Genomic DNA, 20,470 nt, shown 5'->3' on the forward strand with positions numbered 1-20,470 from the left:
TGGGGAATGAACACTGACCAGTCCCAAGGAGCTTGTCAAACTGCAGGAAAGCAAGATAAGAAATTCAAGTTGTAGAGTCCAAGACTAACTGCTATTCTCCTGGAATGTGCAGTGTGGTTTGAAAATAAAAAGCCAGGCCTGGCTGACACCTGTAATCTCAGCACTTTGGGAGGCTGAGGCAGGCAGATCACTTGAGGTCAGATGTTTGAGTTCAGCCTGGCCAACATGGTGAAACCCCAACTCTACTAAAAATTAACCAGGTGTGGTGGCACACACCTGTAGTCCTAGCTACTCAGGAGGCTGAGGCAGGCAGGAGAACCACTTGAACCTGGGAGGCGGAGGTTGCAGTGAGCCAAGATTGCGCCACCGCACTCCAGCCTGGGCCACAAAAGGAGACTACATCTCAAAAAAAAAAAAAAAACAGGATTCAGCCTGGGCAACATGGCAAAACTCCCTCTCTACACAAAATACAAACATTAGCTGGGTGTGGTGGTGTGCACCCATAGTCCCAGCTACTTGGGGAGGGCTGAGGCAGGTGGCTCACTTGAGCCAGGGAGGTCAAGGTTGAAGTGAGCTGTGTTTGAGCCACTGCATTCCGGCCTGGGTGACAAAGTGAGAGCCTGTCTCAAAAAAAAGAAAAAATAAATAAACGTCAGGGTTAGGACACCTGATTTCACCAGGCAGGGCCATGAGGAGGTCAGGAAATCTCCTTAGAGGAGTGCACACTGAACCACGTCTTCGCCTTCTAGAATTTCCTGAGCAGGGCTCACTCTGGTGCTCCGAGCTCGTGTATTCCGTTCCACCTGCCTGATGCCCTTCCCTCCCCCTTTTCTCCCACTGTTGACTTGCCAAACATGTGTTTATCCTTCCAAACCCTGCTTAAGCCAGCTCCTTCTCCTCCCTGCCTCCCGCTGAACAGTCAGGTGCATCTTTCCCTGTTTCTCATGGCCCCTTCTCTATTGGCCATGAAGCTCACTGTCACAGAATGTGGCCACTTACTCACTGCACGAGTCCATGAGACAAACAACAGAAAAGACCCGGCACAGTCCTGGGCCACATGACGTTGACAAGTGCTATTTCCCTTCGTGTGTATATCTGCCATCCCACAAAGCAGGCTTCCTCAGGAGCTGAGTGTCTTTCACCATCATATCCACAGTTCCCAGCACAGACCTGGCATGAGAGGTGGTTAATAAATATCCATAGAATGAATGAACTGAATGGTCAGTCACATTCACCACACTGCTCCAGGGAAACGCCCGGCTCACGGCTGACTCATGATGGGACCTGTCAGAGGGATGTAGCTGCTACCCTGAGACCGGGTAAGGCATCATCATTAACAAAGCCAACGGAGGGATATTTTACCTTCCACAAATCCAGCTAATCATGTAGTGTTTGTAAGCTACATTTGACATGGGACAAGTCAGTAATTGAGCTCTACCTCTTTTCTAGGAATACATGTTTGTAAGGGGGTTTCCTCCACCTGGTTTTGCCCTCTTTATTCCTTTTCTCTTTCTTTATGAGTGGACCTTCGGCTTCTGACTGCATTTTCCTAGCACAGAGCTGTGAATGCTGCATATCCAAAGAGGCTGGAGAGTGAACAGGCATTGACCTTCACACCTGGGTAGGGGCTCCTGGGCCAGAGACCCAGTTTGCCTGTATGAGCTGTGCAGCCCTGGGAAGACTGCTGACCCCCAGGCTCCCCATCTGTGAAATGCAGATAAGAAGAGTTCCTAGTCGAGGGCTGGTGGTGAGGATTATCCGTAGACCTTTGCCTGGTACATCATCTTAAATGTCGCTGTGGTCATCATTATCATCACTGTGCCATCACCACGGCCTGCGTCCTGGCTCTGGGTTTCTTTTTTTTCAAAGTCACCCTCTTCTGGCTAGCCACCCTCCTTCTATCCTGAGGTTCCAGTCCTCTCAGCCCATAATCATTTATAGAACTTAAAAAAAAATGAGCCTGAATTGGTTGGTCCAAGGTGGGGCCCAGGAAGTCCTTTTTAAAATGCTTCCTAGGTGATCCTCATGTGCAGGCAATGTTGAGAACATGGGTTAGACTCTGCTGCCAGGACCTGAAAAGCGTGACGGAGCTGCAGCCATGGTGGCCAGCTGCCGCGTCTGTCCCTGCCACACAGGGGCTACTTCCCACTGCTGTGTGTGAGCTCCCCAAACCCCAAACTCTTCCACAGCTGGCTCTTTACTAGCTCATTCCTTTTTTTTTTCCCCCCTCCTCATTATTCTCTCATAGCAAATAAAACTTGGTTTGCTTGTCCCTGGGCAAAGTCCCCAGCCTAGAGTTCCTCCTTCCACATCTTATTGTAAAAACACAGGCTTACTGGGGCTCTTAGGGGCTGAGTTCTCCCCTTCTGACCCACTGCAAGCTCTACCCCACTTCTTCCTTTGCTCAGAAGGTTTGGGTCCGATTATTCTTCAGTCCCACGGGGGAGTGAGACCCTCATAGTGAGGGGCACCCTTTGGGTAGCTTCTTGGGACTTGAACTGGCACATTTCACACGCCTCTTTTGTTTTGAGTTCAAAAGATAACTCCAGTGAAAAAAACCTCTAGGAGAACATGAGGATAACGTCATAAACAGTGCTGATGACAGATGCCAGCAAGCCGTGAGAGCTGAGGTGGCCAGTCCTTGTCTGCAGGGAATGACTGAGGAAGAGAGGCCAGGAGGAGCAAAGCAAGCCCTGGGCTATTCCAGAGAAAGCGAGGGAAGGCCCACCAAGGTGAGTGACCAGAGGCAGAAGAGACAGACCCAAGCCACCCTCCATCCACCCCTCAGACCATCAGAAGAGACAGAGAAGGAAAAAGAGCAAAGCCAGACATATTCTCGGCGGCGGTGGGCGGGGTGCTTCTCACACCTGCCTGCCCCACCCCACCCCACCACCAAGATTCCCAGCCACCTTGGATGCTTAAGGAAGGTGTATTTCCCCTGGTGAGGAAAGCTATATAGAAGCTGCTGAAGATCAGGCTCTCTTTAAAAAGACAAACAACAGGCTGGGCGCAGTAGTTCACGCCTGTAATCCCAGCCTGGCCAACATGGTGAAATCCTGTCTCTACTAAAAATACAACAAATTAGCTGGGTGTGGTGGCAGGCACCTGTAATCCCAGTTACTGGGGAGGCTCAGGCAGGAGAATTGCTTGAATCCGGGAGGCAGAGGTTGCAGTGAGCCAAGATCATGCCACTGCACTCTGGCCTGGACAACAGAGCGAGACTCTCTCGAAAAACAAAAACAAACAAGAAAAAGACAACAGTTCAGCCACTGGGGAAGACAGAAGGAATGGAAAGCAGGAGATAAGTCCTAATGTGGCAAAAATTGGAATGAATATAAATAATTGAAAGAATTAGGCACACTTAAAATATCTCTCTGGTCCTCTCCCCCCACCTCCTCTCAAACTTTAACCCTGTTATTCCTCTAGAGATGGAGTCCAAATGAGGATTTCAGTGACCCCCACAACATCTTCATTACATCATCTGGTCTTAAGTAACTTCCAGATTTCCACATGATTTGGGGGGCCGTGATGGGAAGTTTCTGCACATTTTGAAACAATAGGAAGTCTTTTCACCCTAAAAGAAAATTCAGGAAAATTTCAGGAAAGGCAAGAATATGAAATGCAAGTCCATGTAATTCTGTTACAATATTTAGTAAAATCACAGTGTGCTCAGGCATTGCTAGCTCTGTGGCTTTGGGAGGGTTAGTTAACCTCTCTGTGTCTCAGTTTCAAATTAGATTAGAGAAAATAATTGGCAACCCACAGGGCTGGGGGCAAGCTGAAATGAGGTGTTATACAAAGCAGACAGCTTCTAGTAAGTGCTGCGTAACACATGTTGATTACAAAGTACATAAATGATTACCTCATAAGGTGTAATATGATAAGTGACCATTTGGGAAGAATATGATTGGAAAGTGACCTTTTTTCCCCCTATATTTACTATCTCAGGGCGTCAAAGACATCCTCCATACAAGTTACCAAACCCTCCTGGCTTTCAGACCTGTGCCTCTTCTGTGCCTCCCCTCCCAGAGCTGCAGGATGCTCAGCCTCTCTCTGCTTCCTGCCACGCCAGCCCACCTCGTTCCTGTGGTCTAGGAAAACTCCAGCCTCCCGCCCTGTCCCACCTCACCCACTGGCCCACTCCTCTGGTCTCTGGCACTCCGTGAGAAGCGTGCACACTGGGACCAATACTCCCCACTTCCAGACCTAACGTGGGGGCTGTTCTTCTCTAGGAAGTATTTTAGGAAGCCCAGACTGGGCAGGGGTGGTGAGTTGGTCCCCCTGGTGTGCCCGTGCATCCCTGCCCTGCAAGTCTTATCCACTGCGTGGGAACCCCTCGCTGAGGCTTCCGTCTTGCCCTCTGGGCAGCAGGCTCCTCAAAGGCACTTGCAGGGTCGGCTCCCTCTTTGTATTCCTGTGGGCTGAATGCACGGGCTCCCTAAGAAACGCTGAAAGGGGATTCTGGAGTTGGGTGGGGAGTTGGAATAACTGACCCCACTTCTGTTGACCTTTGAGAGCCTGAAAGCGAGAAGGGAGAAGGGAGATGGGAAGATAAAAGGGAGGGACACAGCAGTTATGGAACCCCTAGGGTCACCCAGGACTAGTTATGGGACCCCTAGAGTCCTCCAGGGCTGGGGAGCTGAAGCCTAACTTCAGGCAGGGCAGGGTGCTGGTCCTGGGAAGGAAGTAAAGGTGGCCCCTCCTGTAAGTGAGAAGCACCAGGGACGGAAAGGGAAAGAAAGGCTTGAAATACCAGCAACTGTGGGGATGGATGCTAGGTGGCAAATTAATACTAGTGAGACCTGGGTGGTGGACTAGTACCCACTGCTGGACTGGGTGGTGGATTAGTACCCACCGCTGGACTGGGTGGTGGATTAGTACCCACTGCTGGACTGGGTGCTGATTAGTACCCACCACTGGACTGGGTGCTGGATTAGTACCCACCGCTGGACTGGGTGCTGATTAGTACCCACCGCTGGACTGGGTGCTGGATTAGTACCCACTGCTGGACTGGGTGCTGATTAGTACCCACTGCTGGACTGGGTGCTGGATTAGTACCCACTGCTGGACTGGGTGCTGATTAGTACCCATCGCTGGACTGGGTGCTGGATTAGTACCCACTGCTGGACTGGGTGCTGATTAGTACCCACCGCTGGACTGGGTGCTGGATTAGTACCCACTGCTGGACTGGGTGCTGATTAGTACCCACTGCTGGACTGGGTGCTGGATTAGTACCCACTGCTGGACTGCAGGGGCGCAGCACTCACTGTGAAGGTCAAGGAAACAGTAATGAAATCCCCAGGTGGGAGCAGGTTTGTGAGTGCCTCTCTCAATTTGTTCTTGAGATATGTTAATCTGTTCACTCCAGGGAGGTTTGGAAAAGGAGGCTCCCTTAGCTGGTGGGTGGGGAGGGGAATGAGGAGGGCCTGTCTGCACAGATCTGGGTGTGGAAGGGGTCCTATCAGACCACCGAGCCTGGCCCAGTTCCTCACTGCACCGGGCTGCCTTGGTGCCAGCATGACCCCCACACAGACTTATCAGGGCAGAAAGCACTAAATATTTGAATACTTTACGGCCACGTGTCTACTTTTAAGTTGGTTTACTATTATTTTTCAATTCCCATGTAAAGTATTTCTTCATTTAAATTAATGAATTGCCACTTTGGTTGGGACCCTATTAGTCCTCAGAAATGGGTTTGCTTTGATCGGACCAACCGGATTCCTGAGTGTACCTGACAGAGCCGGGAATTCCCCCTCAAGCAGTGGTTCTCAGCTGTGGGCAAGTTTGTCCCTCTAGGGGATTTTTGGCTGTCACAAGTAGGAGTGGGGTGACTACTCCTGGCATGTAACAGTTAGAGGCCAGGAATGTGGCTGAGCATCCGATTCTGCACAGGTTGGCCTCTTCCACAAAAAAGGATTAATGGGCCCAAAATCTCAACATCGAGATTGAGAAACACCTCACCCTCAAGGAATGTCACCCTTGAGGCCCTGGCCAGGAGGCCAGCGATGAGGCAACCCTGATGACCTGACTTCTTGTGCCCATCTCTTCTCTAGGCCACAACACATATTCAGTGCTGGGTACTCTGCTCTATGCTACAAACGATGCGATTATACCTCCATGCCATCAATGAGCACCCAGTGCAGTTATGAAGAGAGGACTGTAATCATTGTCATGGAATGTAATTATGCATCTAGAAAGAGTGACTGTTTTATGAAGGGTGAATGGGGTGATGGGAGAGCGTCAGGAAAGCAGAGGCTGGAGGCAGATGCTAGAAATGGACTCACAGGCATAGAAATGGTTCCTATGCAGGCTACCCACACAAAAGGCCGAAGAATCTGCTCACCATCCGCCTTGCAACCTGCCCTTCCCCCAGCAGAAAAGAGACAAGAAAAGAAATGAGCCCAATGACTTACTCCTGGGACGCAGGACACAGTCTGAGATGATTGCATTGATTGTCTGCTGATGGCTGCAGTATCCTGGGAAGAAGATGTGCTTGCATAGACAGATAGTTCTTTAAAATTTCATCCGCCTCGGTTAACCTCTACCCACAGAAGACTGACAGCTCACGAGGAGCCCATGGAGATGGGCAAGAGACCAAATTTCACTCCAGGATCAATTCAAGTCTCCCATTCTCATTTCAGAGTTGATCTAAGATAAGCACTGGCAGGGTCTTTGCAGATAATAATCTGCCTTTAAACTCCGTGGTGGATTTGTGGAAAGTCCACTGAAGAACAGAAAGCCTCTGACTCCATCCACCCACCGCCTTGGGAACTCTGAGAGCAGCCACCACAGGTGTCCTTGAGAGCAGCTGCTCAGTCAAGTTCAATCCTGGGTTAAACATTGGTTTTGAGAAGAGTTCATCTTTAATTTAATGTATGTACTGCATTGTCACTCAGATGGTTTTAATCACAAGGCCCTTTCCCTTCTCCCACCATCTCTGGCTAAACCATAATAAAAACAACACTCCCTGAAAACTATAGTAGCTTGTCTTATAAAGTACTGCTGTTAGTTTTTCTCCAAATTCTAAAATACTACCCTTTCTTGCAGTAATTTTGCTGTTCTTAACAACTGGGATGAAAGGCATGCAAAGGTCTACACGGTAGAGATTTGTTCATTATTTGAAAAATATTAGCTGGGGGACGGGCGCAGTGGCTCACATCTGTAATCCTAGCACTTTGGGAGGCCACACTGGGCAGATTGCTTGAAGTCAGGAGTTCGAGACCAGCCTGGCCAACATGGAGAAACCCTGTCTCTACTAAAAATACACACGCAAAAAAATCAGCCAGGTGTGGTGGCGCACCCCTATAGTCCCAGCTACTCAGGAGGCTGAGGCAGGAGAATCGCTTGAACCCAGGAGGCAGAGGTTGCAGTGAGCCAAGACTGCGCCATCGCACTCCAGCCTGGGCAACAAGAACAAAACTCTGTCTCAAAAAAAAAGAAAAGAAAAATATTAGCTGGGCATGTTAGTACACACCTGTAGTCCCAGCTACTTGGGAAGCTGAAGCGGGAGGATTGCTTGAGCCCAGGAATTCAAGGCCAGCTTGAGCAACAAAGTGAGACTGGCCTCTTAAAAGAAAGACCAGTCTCGCTTTTAACATTTTAAACAAAACTAAAAAATAAATTTACCACACATCTGTTATGTGCCAGGCTCTGCACTGGGCATGGGAGACAGACTGTGGAATATGCCATGGCAAGGTGTGAAGGTACAGGGGAAAGCAGAGCCCAGATGATCTGGGTTAACGTCTCAGCTCTGCTCCTTCTTATGACCTAGCTGAGCTGCTTAATCTCCCTCACCTTTACTTTCTCTCTCTGTAAAATGGAGCACGATGAGAGTTTTCACACACTAGCTTTGTTATGAGGCTAAAATAAGTTAATAAATGTGAAGTCCATGTACTGGCACATAGGAGGCCCTCAGTGAAGGCAGGCTGTCATCATTCTTGCATATCCTGTAAGTCAGCCAGTCACCTCAGTGTCTCTAATGACCTCTGCATGTTACCTGGCATAAACTAGACTGAGGCATCATCTCCTACAGGAATTTCTTTTTTCTTCTATAAAAAAACAAAACGGGATACATGTGCAGAATGTGCAGGTTTGTTACATAGGTATGCGTGTGCCATGATGGGTTGCTGCACCTACTGACCCATCCTCTAAGTTCCCTCCCCTCACCCCACTCTCCAGCAGGCCCTGGTGTGTGTTGTTCCCCTCTCCTTACAGGAATTTTAGTGTCTGGCTTCAAACTAACATAAAATTCAAAATGCACCTCTCGTCTTGGAGGATCCCACACAGAAATGACCATGAAGTAGTTATGATGTTTAACCTAAACAGAGCAGAGATGCCCGTGCCAACCAGAGTTATTAGGAACAGCTTCATGCTGATATCATCTGAGTTTAAAATAACCAAGAAAAAGAAGAACTTGCTAAATGTTTTCTCCCAAGGTCAGCCAAGCAGAGGAGTGTGGTTTTCCAGAGCAACTTTGTCATGTTGCCCATATAATTTCCAGGCTGACGGTGGAACTTAAGTGGGGGAAAATAATTCTACTAAGAAGTCTCACGACATCAGAAAACACAGAGAAAGTGCTGCAACAAGGTCTCAACACTGTTCGTGTTGGGTCTCTAGAGCCTCCACTAGTTTCTGGATGCACTGCTGTTACTATTAAGAAAGCTGTAGGGGGTTGAAACCCACTTGTTTTTATCAGAGCAAGACAGAGACTTGCAGTGTATTATGGGAAATCAGCTCCAAAGGACATGAGGATATTCAGTGAACTAATGGGTATGTAATTGGACGCAGGTAGTTTTTCTTTTTTAAAATGCTATACTTTGAGTCGATGTGGGGGGAGCTGTTGTCACCTGGAAATCTATGAGTAATTCACTATGAATGGGAACCTTGAGAGATTCTCTCTCTCAGATTGTTCTTTCAGAAAGAGAATACACAAGCCTTCTCTTCCTCTGTGTCTCCTGCGTTAGAAATTCCACTCTTCCCATTTAGTTAATTAACAAATGTTTACCATCCTTATGCTCAACCAGCATGGAAGGTGCAAAAAATATATAAAATGGACAACAGTCAACAGCTAACCACTTGATCCCTCCCTGCCCAGCACAGTTTATGCTGTGTGTGAACAATTTATAAAATTGTTCAATGAAAGAAGTATCCTGTTTCATTAGCCAATAAATGCTTCTATTAGAAGTGATACCACCAGGGCAGGCGCGGTGGCTCACGCCTGCAGTCCCAGCTGCTGGGGGAGGGGGGCTGAGGCAGGAGGACTGCTTGAGCTTAGGAGTTAGAGGTTGCAGTGAGCCATGATGGCGCCACTGCCCTCCAGCCTGGGTGACAGAGCGAGACCCTGCCCACCCCCCAAAAAAAGTCATACCCCCATGGTTTAGAGGCTGTCTCCACATTGTCTTCCTGATAGTTCTTAAGCTTCTTTAAGGAAAAACCAGTTTCCCATTTATTGCTATATCTATAATATACAGTGCCTGAGACATGATACTCAACACTATTTGTTGAATAAATGAAGGGATTGGGGGTGGATAGAGGACAGATGGATGTATCATGTATGTGTGAATGGATGAAGGAATGGTGACTGAAAGGTAGGACTTAGGATCAAAGGAAGAAGTAGAGCAAATTAGATCGGAGAAACAAGATAACGACAAACAATGAAACCAATGGGAAATCTTTGTGGAGCAAGAGTGTGCCAAGGAAAAGAAGACAGGTAGATGGATTGTTCCATGATAATGTTAAAACAAATTATACTCCTTTTAAGATATTTCCTCTTATTCAGTCATTAGAAGAAAATGGGTATCTGCCAGTCATGGGGTTTCCCTTGTAAACCCATTTGAAAACTATAACTATGTAAACTGTATCTTGTTTTGCTCACAGTTGCATCTGTGGGACCTGACACCTATTAAACACGTAATAAACAGCTGTTGAAGAAAGAGTTCATGCTTTAAGCTTCCTCTTTCCTACAGCCTGGCAGCCATTGCAGACCTTCCCAAGCCCATGCATGAAGCCAGGTTTCAGAGTTCCAGCGCTTCCTTTCCAAACTGATTCTCATATAAAGAATAATGAATTTGAGTTGCCCAAGCTCTAGGAAATGTTACATGATTATTATGATTATATTTCAAAATAGGAGTGATGAAAGGCGTTTCTCCAAAGATTTAGAGGTCAAACACCATTCAGAAATGTGAATGTGGGCCAGGCACGGTGGCTCACGCCTGTAATCCCAGCATTCTGGGAGGCCAAGGCAGGTGCATCACCTGAGGTCAGGAGTTCGAGACCAGCCTGGCCAATACAGTGAAATTCTATCTCTACTAAAAATACAAAAAAATAAAAAATAAATTAGCTGGGCGTGGTGCCACATGCTTGTGATCCCAGCTACTCGGGAGGCTGAGGCAGGAGAATCGCTTGAACCCAGGAGGGGGAGGTTGTGGTGAGCCGAGATCATGCCATTGCACTCCAGCCTGGGCGACAGAGCAAGACTTCATCTCAAAAAAAAAATAAATGTGAATGCGGCTTTGTCCCATAACCATCAGACCTCCTTTCCAGAATAAAGGAGACTGCACAAAACGTGTGACATTTACCAAACCCTCATTTGAGCATCCAATAATTTAAAACAATGGCAATGGCAGGAATTACGAAGATGACATTCTGGGTAAGTTCCTGGTTGCGTCTTCCCCAGTTTCATACCTGTTTAAAGTCTAGTGTAAGTCTGGCCTTTCGTTGTTAAGCTGAAGCTAAAAAAGTATTGGATTAGGAAGGATTCTGCCTTCTGTTTAGTCTTCTAACAGTCTTTCTTTTTCTGATTAAGAAAAACTTCTGTCCCCAATTTACATCTACTTATGCTTTCAACCAGCACAGAGTATACCTGCTCTACTTCTATACTAAAGACTGTCTTCTCCCTTCTTGGAGTTAAGAACCCTGAACCATGATCCATTTCTTACCATCCACCCTTGCTATCTAGGACACCCTCTCCTTCTTCCCTTGAACCGTCTGCCTCCTCTCCTGTAAAGCTTCAGCAGCAGGATGAAGACTCTCCGACTAGTATTCTTCTCATACTAATTGCGTCTCCTTGACTGGCTGTTGCCTCCCCCTTCCTTCCAGCTGGGTGCTCTGCTCTTCTTTTCGCCACCCGTTTGGTGGATTTTAAGCTTGAGAGCACAGACTACAACTGCTGCCTTCTTCACCAACTTCACAGCAGAGCCTTGCAGACAGTGAAATCCCAATAAAATGACGACTGACTCACCCTCTGGGTGTCACCTCTGTCAGCCTCTTCCACGGGACCCTACGTTTACTTTATACTCACAGCTCCACTTACCTTCCCTAGGCCAAAGCTGCTAACTGCTTTAACCTCTACTCAGCATCTGAATATCAGACAGTGTTTTGTTTGTTTATTGGGTTTGGGTTTTTTGTTGTTTTTGTTTTGGCTGTGCTTCTGAGGAAGTCTTGCTCTTTTTCCTTTCAATTCTATTCCATTAGGCTTTTTGCTGTGAAATTTTGAATCTGGAAACTCAAGAGAACCGACATCACAGACTTTGATTTACATGCTGTCAATCTGCTTTGGAAGGTCATGTGGCAAATCTGCCCTTGAGGACCATTTTCAGGCAGGAAAAACAGTAATTTCAGCCTGGCTGCTTTTCAGAATTCTTTGCAAACATCAGATGCTCACAATCCAACCGTTTCTCTGTGTACTAACATGTGCTTTTCAAAATGAGTGTCATATTCTTTTTAGTAATACTTTTCTGTGTGTTATGCCCTTTAAATAGTTCTCGTCTTTAACTCCATGTGGCTCTGGTTTGTTTTGTGCCATGCTATTTTGCCCCATTTTCAGGTAACTTTTCTACCTGAATTACTTAGGACCTCTGGATTTATAGCAGATTTGATAAGACATAGATGATAGCATATTTAGATAAGGATCACAGCAAACAGAACCTCACTGAAATCACCCATTCTTCCTGCTTCCACATGGCAGGGTTGCTCAAGGTTTATAAGTAATGATTTTGGCTTTAGCAGCCGGAAGGTATGAGGGCTAAGTGACCTTCACACATGTTTATCTTAAATTATAGATAATTTTAAGAGTCATGAATGGGATTACTACTTATCTATTTTATAAAAGCTAATTATTTGGGATGCCCATCAGAAGAATGGTATCCCTTATCAAACGCTTCCTTAGACGTACTGAATAAAAGCATCAGTTTAGCCGGTACCTGTTAAGAGGCCCACTAGGACTATGTCTTTCTAAGAGATGTGTTATTTGATTCTAATTATAATTAACTTTGCTTATTACTAAGTAGATAATAATTTTCTCATTTCATATTTTTTCTGAATATCAGTTTTTCTCCCCATAGAGAACATTCAGAAGATGGAATCCTTCTAACGTAGAACTCAAGATGTGTGCCCTGTTCTCCCTGCCCGCCTCCCATTTCCCTAAACACACACATATACATACACACACACACACACACACACACACACAAACACACACATTCTCCCTTCTCTCAAGATACTTTTTTTCCAACTGAGAGTCGTTGACTAATCACAGATGAGTTAATCCTTCCACAGTTTTGAAAAAGTCTAGCAACCCTCACCTTGAAGAGAGTGAATAGTGTGGCTAATCCATCTAAGAACAATGCACGAAAACGAAAAACGGAGAATCCTGCCCGGCAGTTAATTTGTTACTCATACTTGTTGAACTTAAGATTTGGAGCTAAATAAGTGCAGATGAGAGCAAAGACCCATCTTTTAAATATTTAAGCTTTTAGGCAAACCTGGGCAGGCAATATCACATTTATCAGTGCGAATTCTCCAATGCTCTCTAAAACTTTATTTCAATGATCTCACCTCCTGTAAGGAATTAATTCCCCCTTAGCTTGACCACAGGATCAATATCGTATCTTAAGAAGTGTTTAGGTTTTCTAAAAAAAGACCAGACACTGAAGACTTACATAAACATCAAAGCATTCCTTTTTTAATTCCTCGATATGGAGAAATTCATAGGCCGAAAATTAGGTAAATAGAGAGGTAATTACCAATGCCTGTTTCCTTGACAACTCCCCTCCCCCACCCCTCCTGTGATAGGGAAAAACCAAAATGAAAGTGAGGAGGGGTAGCCACAAGCCATGCTGGATTTTAGCAAACCAAAGCAAGAAGCAGAGCAGGAAGCTGCAAACTAGACACAAAATACAAATAAATCAATGTATATCGGGGCTGCATATTGTGTAGTATTTTTGTGGTTGCCATAGAAACGTCAGCGACGGAAGAACATGTTGCATGACACAAAAGAGAGCAATATGTAATAGGAACATTCCACCCCCCCCACCACCCCCCGCCCAGCTTCGTCTATAGCAGAGAAAATGCTTTAGCCCCGGGAGGGGGCTGGGTGGGTGGGTAAATGAAACCAGGAACAGCAGCTTGAAATCACAGCCCAGAAAGGGACGCTCACCCGGCCCAGCACAAAGCGAGGGTCCTTTTGTACCAGCAGAGCCTCTCTTCGCCTCCCTCCAGGCGCCCCCTGCACCTTTCCCCCGCCCGCCTTGCACTCCCCCTCCCCCGGAGCCTACCCTTCCAGAGGTCCTGAGGAAACCCAGCCCAGGAAAGAAAAATATGATAGGAAGAGGAATGCAAACATCAGCCACACCCAGCGGGGAAGGTGCCTGCGAACGGCACCAGGACCACATACCTCCTTCCTGGCAGCCTTTGGCACATGGACTTAGAAACCAGAAGCTGAGATGGAGCCGGCTGGGTTCAGAAATTGCCACTAGTTTATAAGAGCGTAAGTCAGCCAACACTGGAAAGAAAAAGCGAGACTCCACCCATGGGGTGGACCCTTCAGGAAGAAAAAAAAAAAAAAAAAAGTGGTCCTCAGCTGACGTCTCTCCCCACCCATGTCACTTCCTTTTAAAGCTACAAGTTAGCAGTTGCCGAGAGGGAAGAGCGAGCTGGTGTAATATGAGTCACTCCCTTCCCCTTCCAATTAGTGTAAGGCAGTGCTTCAGTTGGCTTCACGTTTGAAATCGCTTTTGAAATCTGGCTCGGGAAGCTGCCAGGATAAAAAAAAAATCAAAGCCCCCTAGAAGTGGCCTTGCTTTCTCTCCCCTTTCTCCCAAATCCTGTTGCATCCCTGCGCCCTGACGGCTCCTCCAACCTGAACCCAGACTCCGGCTCCGTCTGTGCTGCAACCTGGAAATTGTCCTCAGTTGGCTCATTTTTAATTCAGCAAGCGTAGGATCCATATGCCCACCCTCAAAACTCTCCCCTCACCTCTCCTCGGTCCGCTGTGCTGGAAGGAGATTGCGTTGCACTCAGAAGAGTCCAAATCATCTTAAACAAAATAAGCCTCAGCACTCAAGAGATTGAGATGTTAAGAACTGGGATGAAAGAAGCTTGGAGGTCGATTGATGTATTTTCTGTTTTCAAACCTTAGCACCACGGTTGATTACCACTGCACAGGCGTGCACAGGCATGCACACACATACTGTCGCATGCTCACATGCACGTGGCATTTACACAGGTGTATCAGAGAGGGTCTGGGCAGACCTTTATAGTAAAACAGTGTCGTCACAATTTCAAAAAAGGGTGGGCTGTTGAAAGTCCAGAAACGCCAGGATCTAGAAAATTATTTCAATTTCAAAATACTGAGGTGTATTCCTTTCAAATGTCCACTATTACAGCCATTGTCAAAATAATATTTAACTAGTTACTTGACTCCTGGGTTAACCTTGTTCTTTAGATGTTTATAATCTATAAAGGAAAAATACATGTGCTCACAAATAGCCCAAGCACATTGCAGAATTACTAACAGCTATGCAAGTGTCAAAACCAGTGTGTCATGAAGACAGAATAGAAAGTGCTTTTTTGATTGCGATGGGGGAAGGCATTGATCATTCAGGAAACAGGGTTTGGAGTGGATCCTACGGGAGGTGGCATTTTTCTTGTCTGTGATGAGAGAGGGGGAGAGTGAAGCAGAATGGGGTGGAAGAGAAAGGATATGTGAGGCAAACAAAAAAAGGATCAGAACAGAAACCCATTTGTAGCAATAACTTGTTTTAATATCCATGTGAAAATAAATTTGACCACAGAGTAATGCTTATAAAAGATTTTTATAAAAAGTTCCTTGTAGTCATCATCTCTCGAAACTTTTCGAACTATGTTTTACGACCCATGTGCTTCTAGATTTGGTGGAAACTTGAGTTTTTCAAAGTGTTTTTCAAGTAGAGTTACACTGTTTTTCACGGTTGAATTCTGAATGGTAATTTATTTCAAAACCTACAAATTGCATAAATTCCTGATAATGTTATAAGTACAGTCAGTGATTTCAGTGGAAATGATAGGAAATTTAAAATTTGGACAATTGTAACTTTTATCCTGATCTCAGTACTTTAACATCCTCATTCCATTATTACATTACAATTATTATTATACTTATTATTGCTAACACTTTGCCTGTCTAGACAATGTTGCTCAGCCTCAGTTATCTCAGATATAGCTGAGAAATATGGGAGAAAAAGTTACTATTTCTAAAAATTTAACATAGAAATTCAAAATTCATGGATTAAATCCTATGCTTTTTTTTTTTGAGACAGAGTCTTGCTCTGTTGCCCAGGCTGGAGTGCAATGATACGATCTCAGCTCACTGCAACCTCCACCTCCTGTGTTCAAGCAATTCTCGTGCTGCAGCCTCCCAAATAGCTGGGATTACAGACATGCACAACCACACCCAGCTGATTTTTTGTGTTTTTGGTTGAGACGAAGTTTCACCATGTTGGCCAGGCTGGTCTCTAACTCCTGACCTCAGGTGATCCGCCTCCACCTCCCAAAGTGTTGTGATTACAGGCGGGGAGTCACCACGCCCAGCCCTATGCACATTATTGAGTGCCATTTAGAGTCTATCCTTATGTGCCCTTATTTAGCTATTTCTATCTATACAAGGAATTGTGAATATTTCCAGGTCACAACGTAACAACTCAGTTCAATGAATGTTTATTGAGCATCCATGTTAGTTGCTGAAGATACAAAAACACAGATAAGACATGGAAATGGCCCCAAAGTGCTCAAAGTCTTAGAAGGGAAAGCGAAATGTAAACAGTTAAAACACAATGGAGGCAATGATTGACATTTGTACAAGGTTCAGAGGTGGTTCGAGAATGGGAAAAGGAGAGGGAGGATACATCTACATAGTTTCTTAGCTAACAGTGGACTCTAAAAGGGGTGGAGGTGGACAGTATACTCATCGGTGAGATGGTAAGAAATACATACTGGCAGTTGGAGAGAGGAGAAAAAAATTGAAAAGGAGACACAAATCATAAATTGGTAACCTAAAAAAGATATATAAGTGGTCCGTAAACAAAGAGGCAACCTTACATAAAAATACAAATCACAAAGTAAAGATGTTATTTCTTTGCCTAGTCACTTGTCCAACACTCAAAAAGCTAGAACGTGCAGTGCAGAGAATGCAATGCCATGGGTTCTCTCTTCTGCTGGTGATGGCAAATTGATACAATCTCTGGAATTCAATTAAACAAGATTTTTCATGAGCCTTTAAAATGTTCATTCCCCTTAATCCAATAATTCGACTCAGAATAATTTATACCAAGGACATAAGCAGAGATAAATTCAAAGATTTGGGAACATGTATATTCATCAGAGCCATTTATAATAGTAAAGTCTGGAAACCATCTGAGTGTTTGAAGTAGCAGGTTAGCTATGGAAATGATGTAATCTTCATATGATGAAACACTCTACAAAAAATTAAAATTCTGTGTTTGAAAGACCTAGGGAAATTCATGGTATCTTAAGTGTAAAGGGAACTAAGCTATATATAAATTATGGTCCCCTTTTCGTGATTCTATAAATATATATTACAGTGTGTGTAGTGGGTTGAATAAGTGTCCCCCAGTGTCCCCCACAAATTCATGTTCACCCAGAACCTCACAATATGAATTTGTTTAGAAACAGAGTCTTTGCAGATGTTAATCAGCTGAGATGAAGTCATTCTGGATTAGGATGGGCTATAGACCCAATACCTGGTGTCCTTATAAAAAGAGGAGAGGATGCAGAAAGACACACACATAGAATAAGGCCATGTGATGGCAGAGGTAGAGATGGGAATGATGTGTCTATGAATCAAAGATTGCTGGCAAACACCAGAAACCAGGAGAGACGCATGGAACAGACTCTCTGAGAGCCTCCAGAAGGACCCAACCCTGCTGATGCCTTAATTTTAGATTCCTGGCCTCGTGAACTGTAAGAGAATAAATTTCTGTTGTTTTAAGTCACACAGTTTGTGCTAATTTGTGATGGCAGCTCTGGGAAACTTAATGCAGTGTGTTAAAAGATCATGAAACTGTTAATAATCATTACTTCTGGAGAGTGAGATTGAGGATGATTTTTATTTGCTTCTTTATATGTGATTGCACTTTGGAGAACTTTCTACAATGGATGAACACGTGTGACTTTTACAGTAAGAAGATTAGGACTAAAAACCAAATAACCCAGGTTTCTGAAACTGTTTCTGCAATTTAGAACAGACATAAAAAATAATCAGTGATGCTTACGACACGGTGAGTCCTGAGGAGTAACATATTCTCAAAGCCCAGTGAGAGGTAGAATTCTGCATATCTCAGAAACTTCTTTAAACCTAAGTTTTGGTACTTAAAATGATGGCTATCACTGATCTGAAATGTGAACTTACACACTATGTATTAACTGTTGTGCTAGATAGTGGAGTCACTGATGGCATTGTTACAAATTGCCCATTCTGTTAGCACAGTGTTATTACACATTAACAATATTTTTGCTTTATTTCCACTTGCCTCGTGTTGTGAACATTGATACAACATCCACACAAACCTATACACTGAGTTTAAAAATGTTCTCAAGTTATACAATATGAAGATATAGATTTGCAACTATGATGACCTCATTATGTGCTACATTGGAAATTGTGGCTGCTTAGAAGAGACAAAGGAAAATTGTAAATGCTAAAGTTAATTTGATATTTGGGGTCTATAATCTTATATTTAATAGTTATATATGTCGATTAAAACCCAATCAAGTTTTTAAAATGTCGTATGTTTTTATGACCAACAAACTCTTAGGCTCTCGTTATTATTACAATCATTTCAAGTATGATCAAAGAGGTGTAACATTAATATCATTGGGGAAAGTGCAGAGGAACTAAGAAAAATTTCCTCCTTTGCCAACAATGGTTATGACCTAAGTTATTCCTATAAGATGGATGTATTTACAGAACCTTTGGTTCTATTGATTAGCTCTCAATGAATCTTAACACTGAATTTTATGCTAAAAATTGTTCTTGATATTTACTTGGCTTTTTTCTCTTATTGCCATCTTCAGGTCAATTCAGCCCGCCTGAGATGGCCCCAGAAAGCCACCCACTACCCTGTCCTGAATTCAGGCAATGAGCAACTTGAAATCATACGATGCAGAAGCAAATCTACCACAACAGAAGGAACTGAATTCAAATCAATTAACGCAAAACTGATTGGCAACAAATTGAAAAAGATACCAGTTTCACAACCTGATTTTAAAAGACAAGGTAATACGATGCCAATACTGAAACCTAGCACTTGTATTCTTCATAGCCAAGTGACAATAGAGCACATTAGTTCAAGTGGTATGTAACTTGGGATGATTTTTACTGTCATTGCATGGTATGTGATTTTTTTTTTTTTTTTTTTTGAGACGGAGTCTCGCTGTCGCTCAGGCTGGAGTGCAGTGGTGTGATCTCGGCTCACTGCAAGCTCCGCCCCCCGGGTTCACGCCATTCTCCTGCCTCAGCCTCCCGAGTAGCTGGGACTACAGGCGCCCGCTACCACGCCCGGCTAATTTTTTGTATTTTTAGTAGAGACGGGGTTTCACCGTGTTAGCCAGGATAGTCTCGATCTCCTGACCTCGTGATCCGCCCTCCTCGGCCTCCCAAAGTGCTGGGATTACAGGCGTGAGCCACCGCACGCGGCCTATGTGATTTTTTTAAGAACAATTTTCGTAAGCATGCATTACTTTTACAAACAGAAAACTAAAGCTATATTTGTACCAGCCTGGGCAACATGGCAAAACCCTGTCTTTACAGAAAACACAAAAATTAACCAACCATGGTGGTGCACACCTGTAGTCCCAGCTACTTGGGGGACCGAGGCAGGAGGATACCTGAGCCCTGGAGGTCGGGGCTGCAGTGAGCTGTGTTCATGCCACAGCACTCCAGCCTAGGTGACAAAGTAAGACCCTGTTTCAAAAAAAGAAAAAGCTATATTTATTTTCTAAAATAAGTATTTATTGTTATCCATTGTTGACATAATGGTTTTCTTTATTTGGTAGTTGTTATAGCTTACAGCATGACGGCACCTTGGAGGGTGGCCTAATTGGAGTGCGATCCTGAGCCAGCAGCATCAGTATCACCTAGGAACTTGTTGGAAATGCAGAGTCTCAGGCCCCACCCCAGGTCTGATGAATACATACTGCATTTTAACAACATCCCCAGAAGATTCACTAAAGTTTGAGACGTACTCGTGTCAATCCAAATCCCTCATTTAACAGAGGAGGGATCAGAGCCAGGGAGGCTGGGTTTGCCTGTCCAGGGTCACACAAGTAACAGGAAGCAGCGCTGAACCAGACTCAGTGTTTAATGATTCTCACCACAGAATTCTTTCCGCTGTATTTCCTAGGATTTCAGATCCAAAGGCAAGGCTGAAACAAAATTCTATTAACATGAAAGAGTAAAAAGAGAATTTCTACTTAAACTCATGATCATTCTACGAAGTGTCATTGAAAGTCCATCTGTAGTACATGCGTTTTGAGTTTATATAGAGAGAGTCAGTTTTACACCCAAAAAATAGCACTGAAATTAGGCAACTATCAGACAAAAGTTGGCAGAAGGTATAGGAGATCTTTTCTCCAGGATCGCTCATTTTATCTTGGTTTAAAGCCAAAGCTATGTCTAGTTCAATGAAACATAGCTTCAAGATTGATTTGCAAGAGAGGCAGCAGAAAAGAAAAGGATCCCAGCTGGCCTCCGTGTCTCTGTTCTTGCCCCCTCCAGTCTGCTTCTCACCCACAGCCTTTGCAAAAGTCAGTTTTGCAAAACAAAAATGAGAACATGCTGCTCTCCTCTCTAATTTGGGTACCCCGAGAGTCCCCTGTATTCTTATAATAAATTTTACCATTAAGCTAGCTTTGTCATTTGCAACCAGAGTCCTAATTCTTAAGTTTTGGAGACTCACGTTCCTTATACACAAAATTCATGGGTCTAGTTGTGATGTTCAAATGAGACAGAATGAGTGAAGCACCAGAAATAATGTAGAACCTCAAAAAATGACCACTCTTTCCTCCTCCCTTCACCCCATCCATTAATATACAGGTAACTTTCAGATCTATATTTCCAGTTGGCATTTTTTCCCTAAACCTCAGACAGTTATCCAATAACCTGGTAAATATCTTCATTTATCTGTCCTAAAGGAAG

At 44.5% G+C, this 20,470-nt stretch overlaps 1 protein-coding gene across 2 annotated transcripts in view; it reads right to left on the minus strand.

Annotated features, from left to right (window-relative positions):
- The window catches only part of AGPAT4 (1-acylglycerol-3-phosphate O-acyltransferase 4), a 144,889-nt gene extending 130,790 nt beyond the window's left edge, over positions 1-14,099 (minus strand). Inside the window, exon 1 of one of the 2 annotated variants that reach the window (XM_008973633.6) lies at positions 13,673-14,099. The gene's annotated coding sequence lies outside the window, so the exon portion shown is untranslated. The remainder of the gene's footprint in view (positions 1-13,672) is intronic. The other variant, XM_003820239.6, reaches the window with a different exon arrangement.
- Positions 14,100-20,470: the final 6,371 nt, after the last annotated feature.

This window comes from Pan paniscus, chromosome 5, assembly GCF_029289425.2.
Source record: "Pan paniscus chromosome 5, NHGRI_mPanPan1-v2.0_pri, whole genome shotgun sequence".
NCBI lineage: Eukaryota > Metazoa > Chordata > Mammalia > Primates > Hominidae > Pan > Pan paniscus.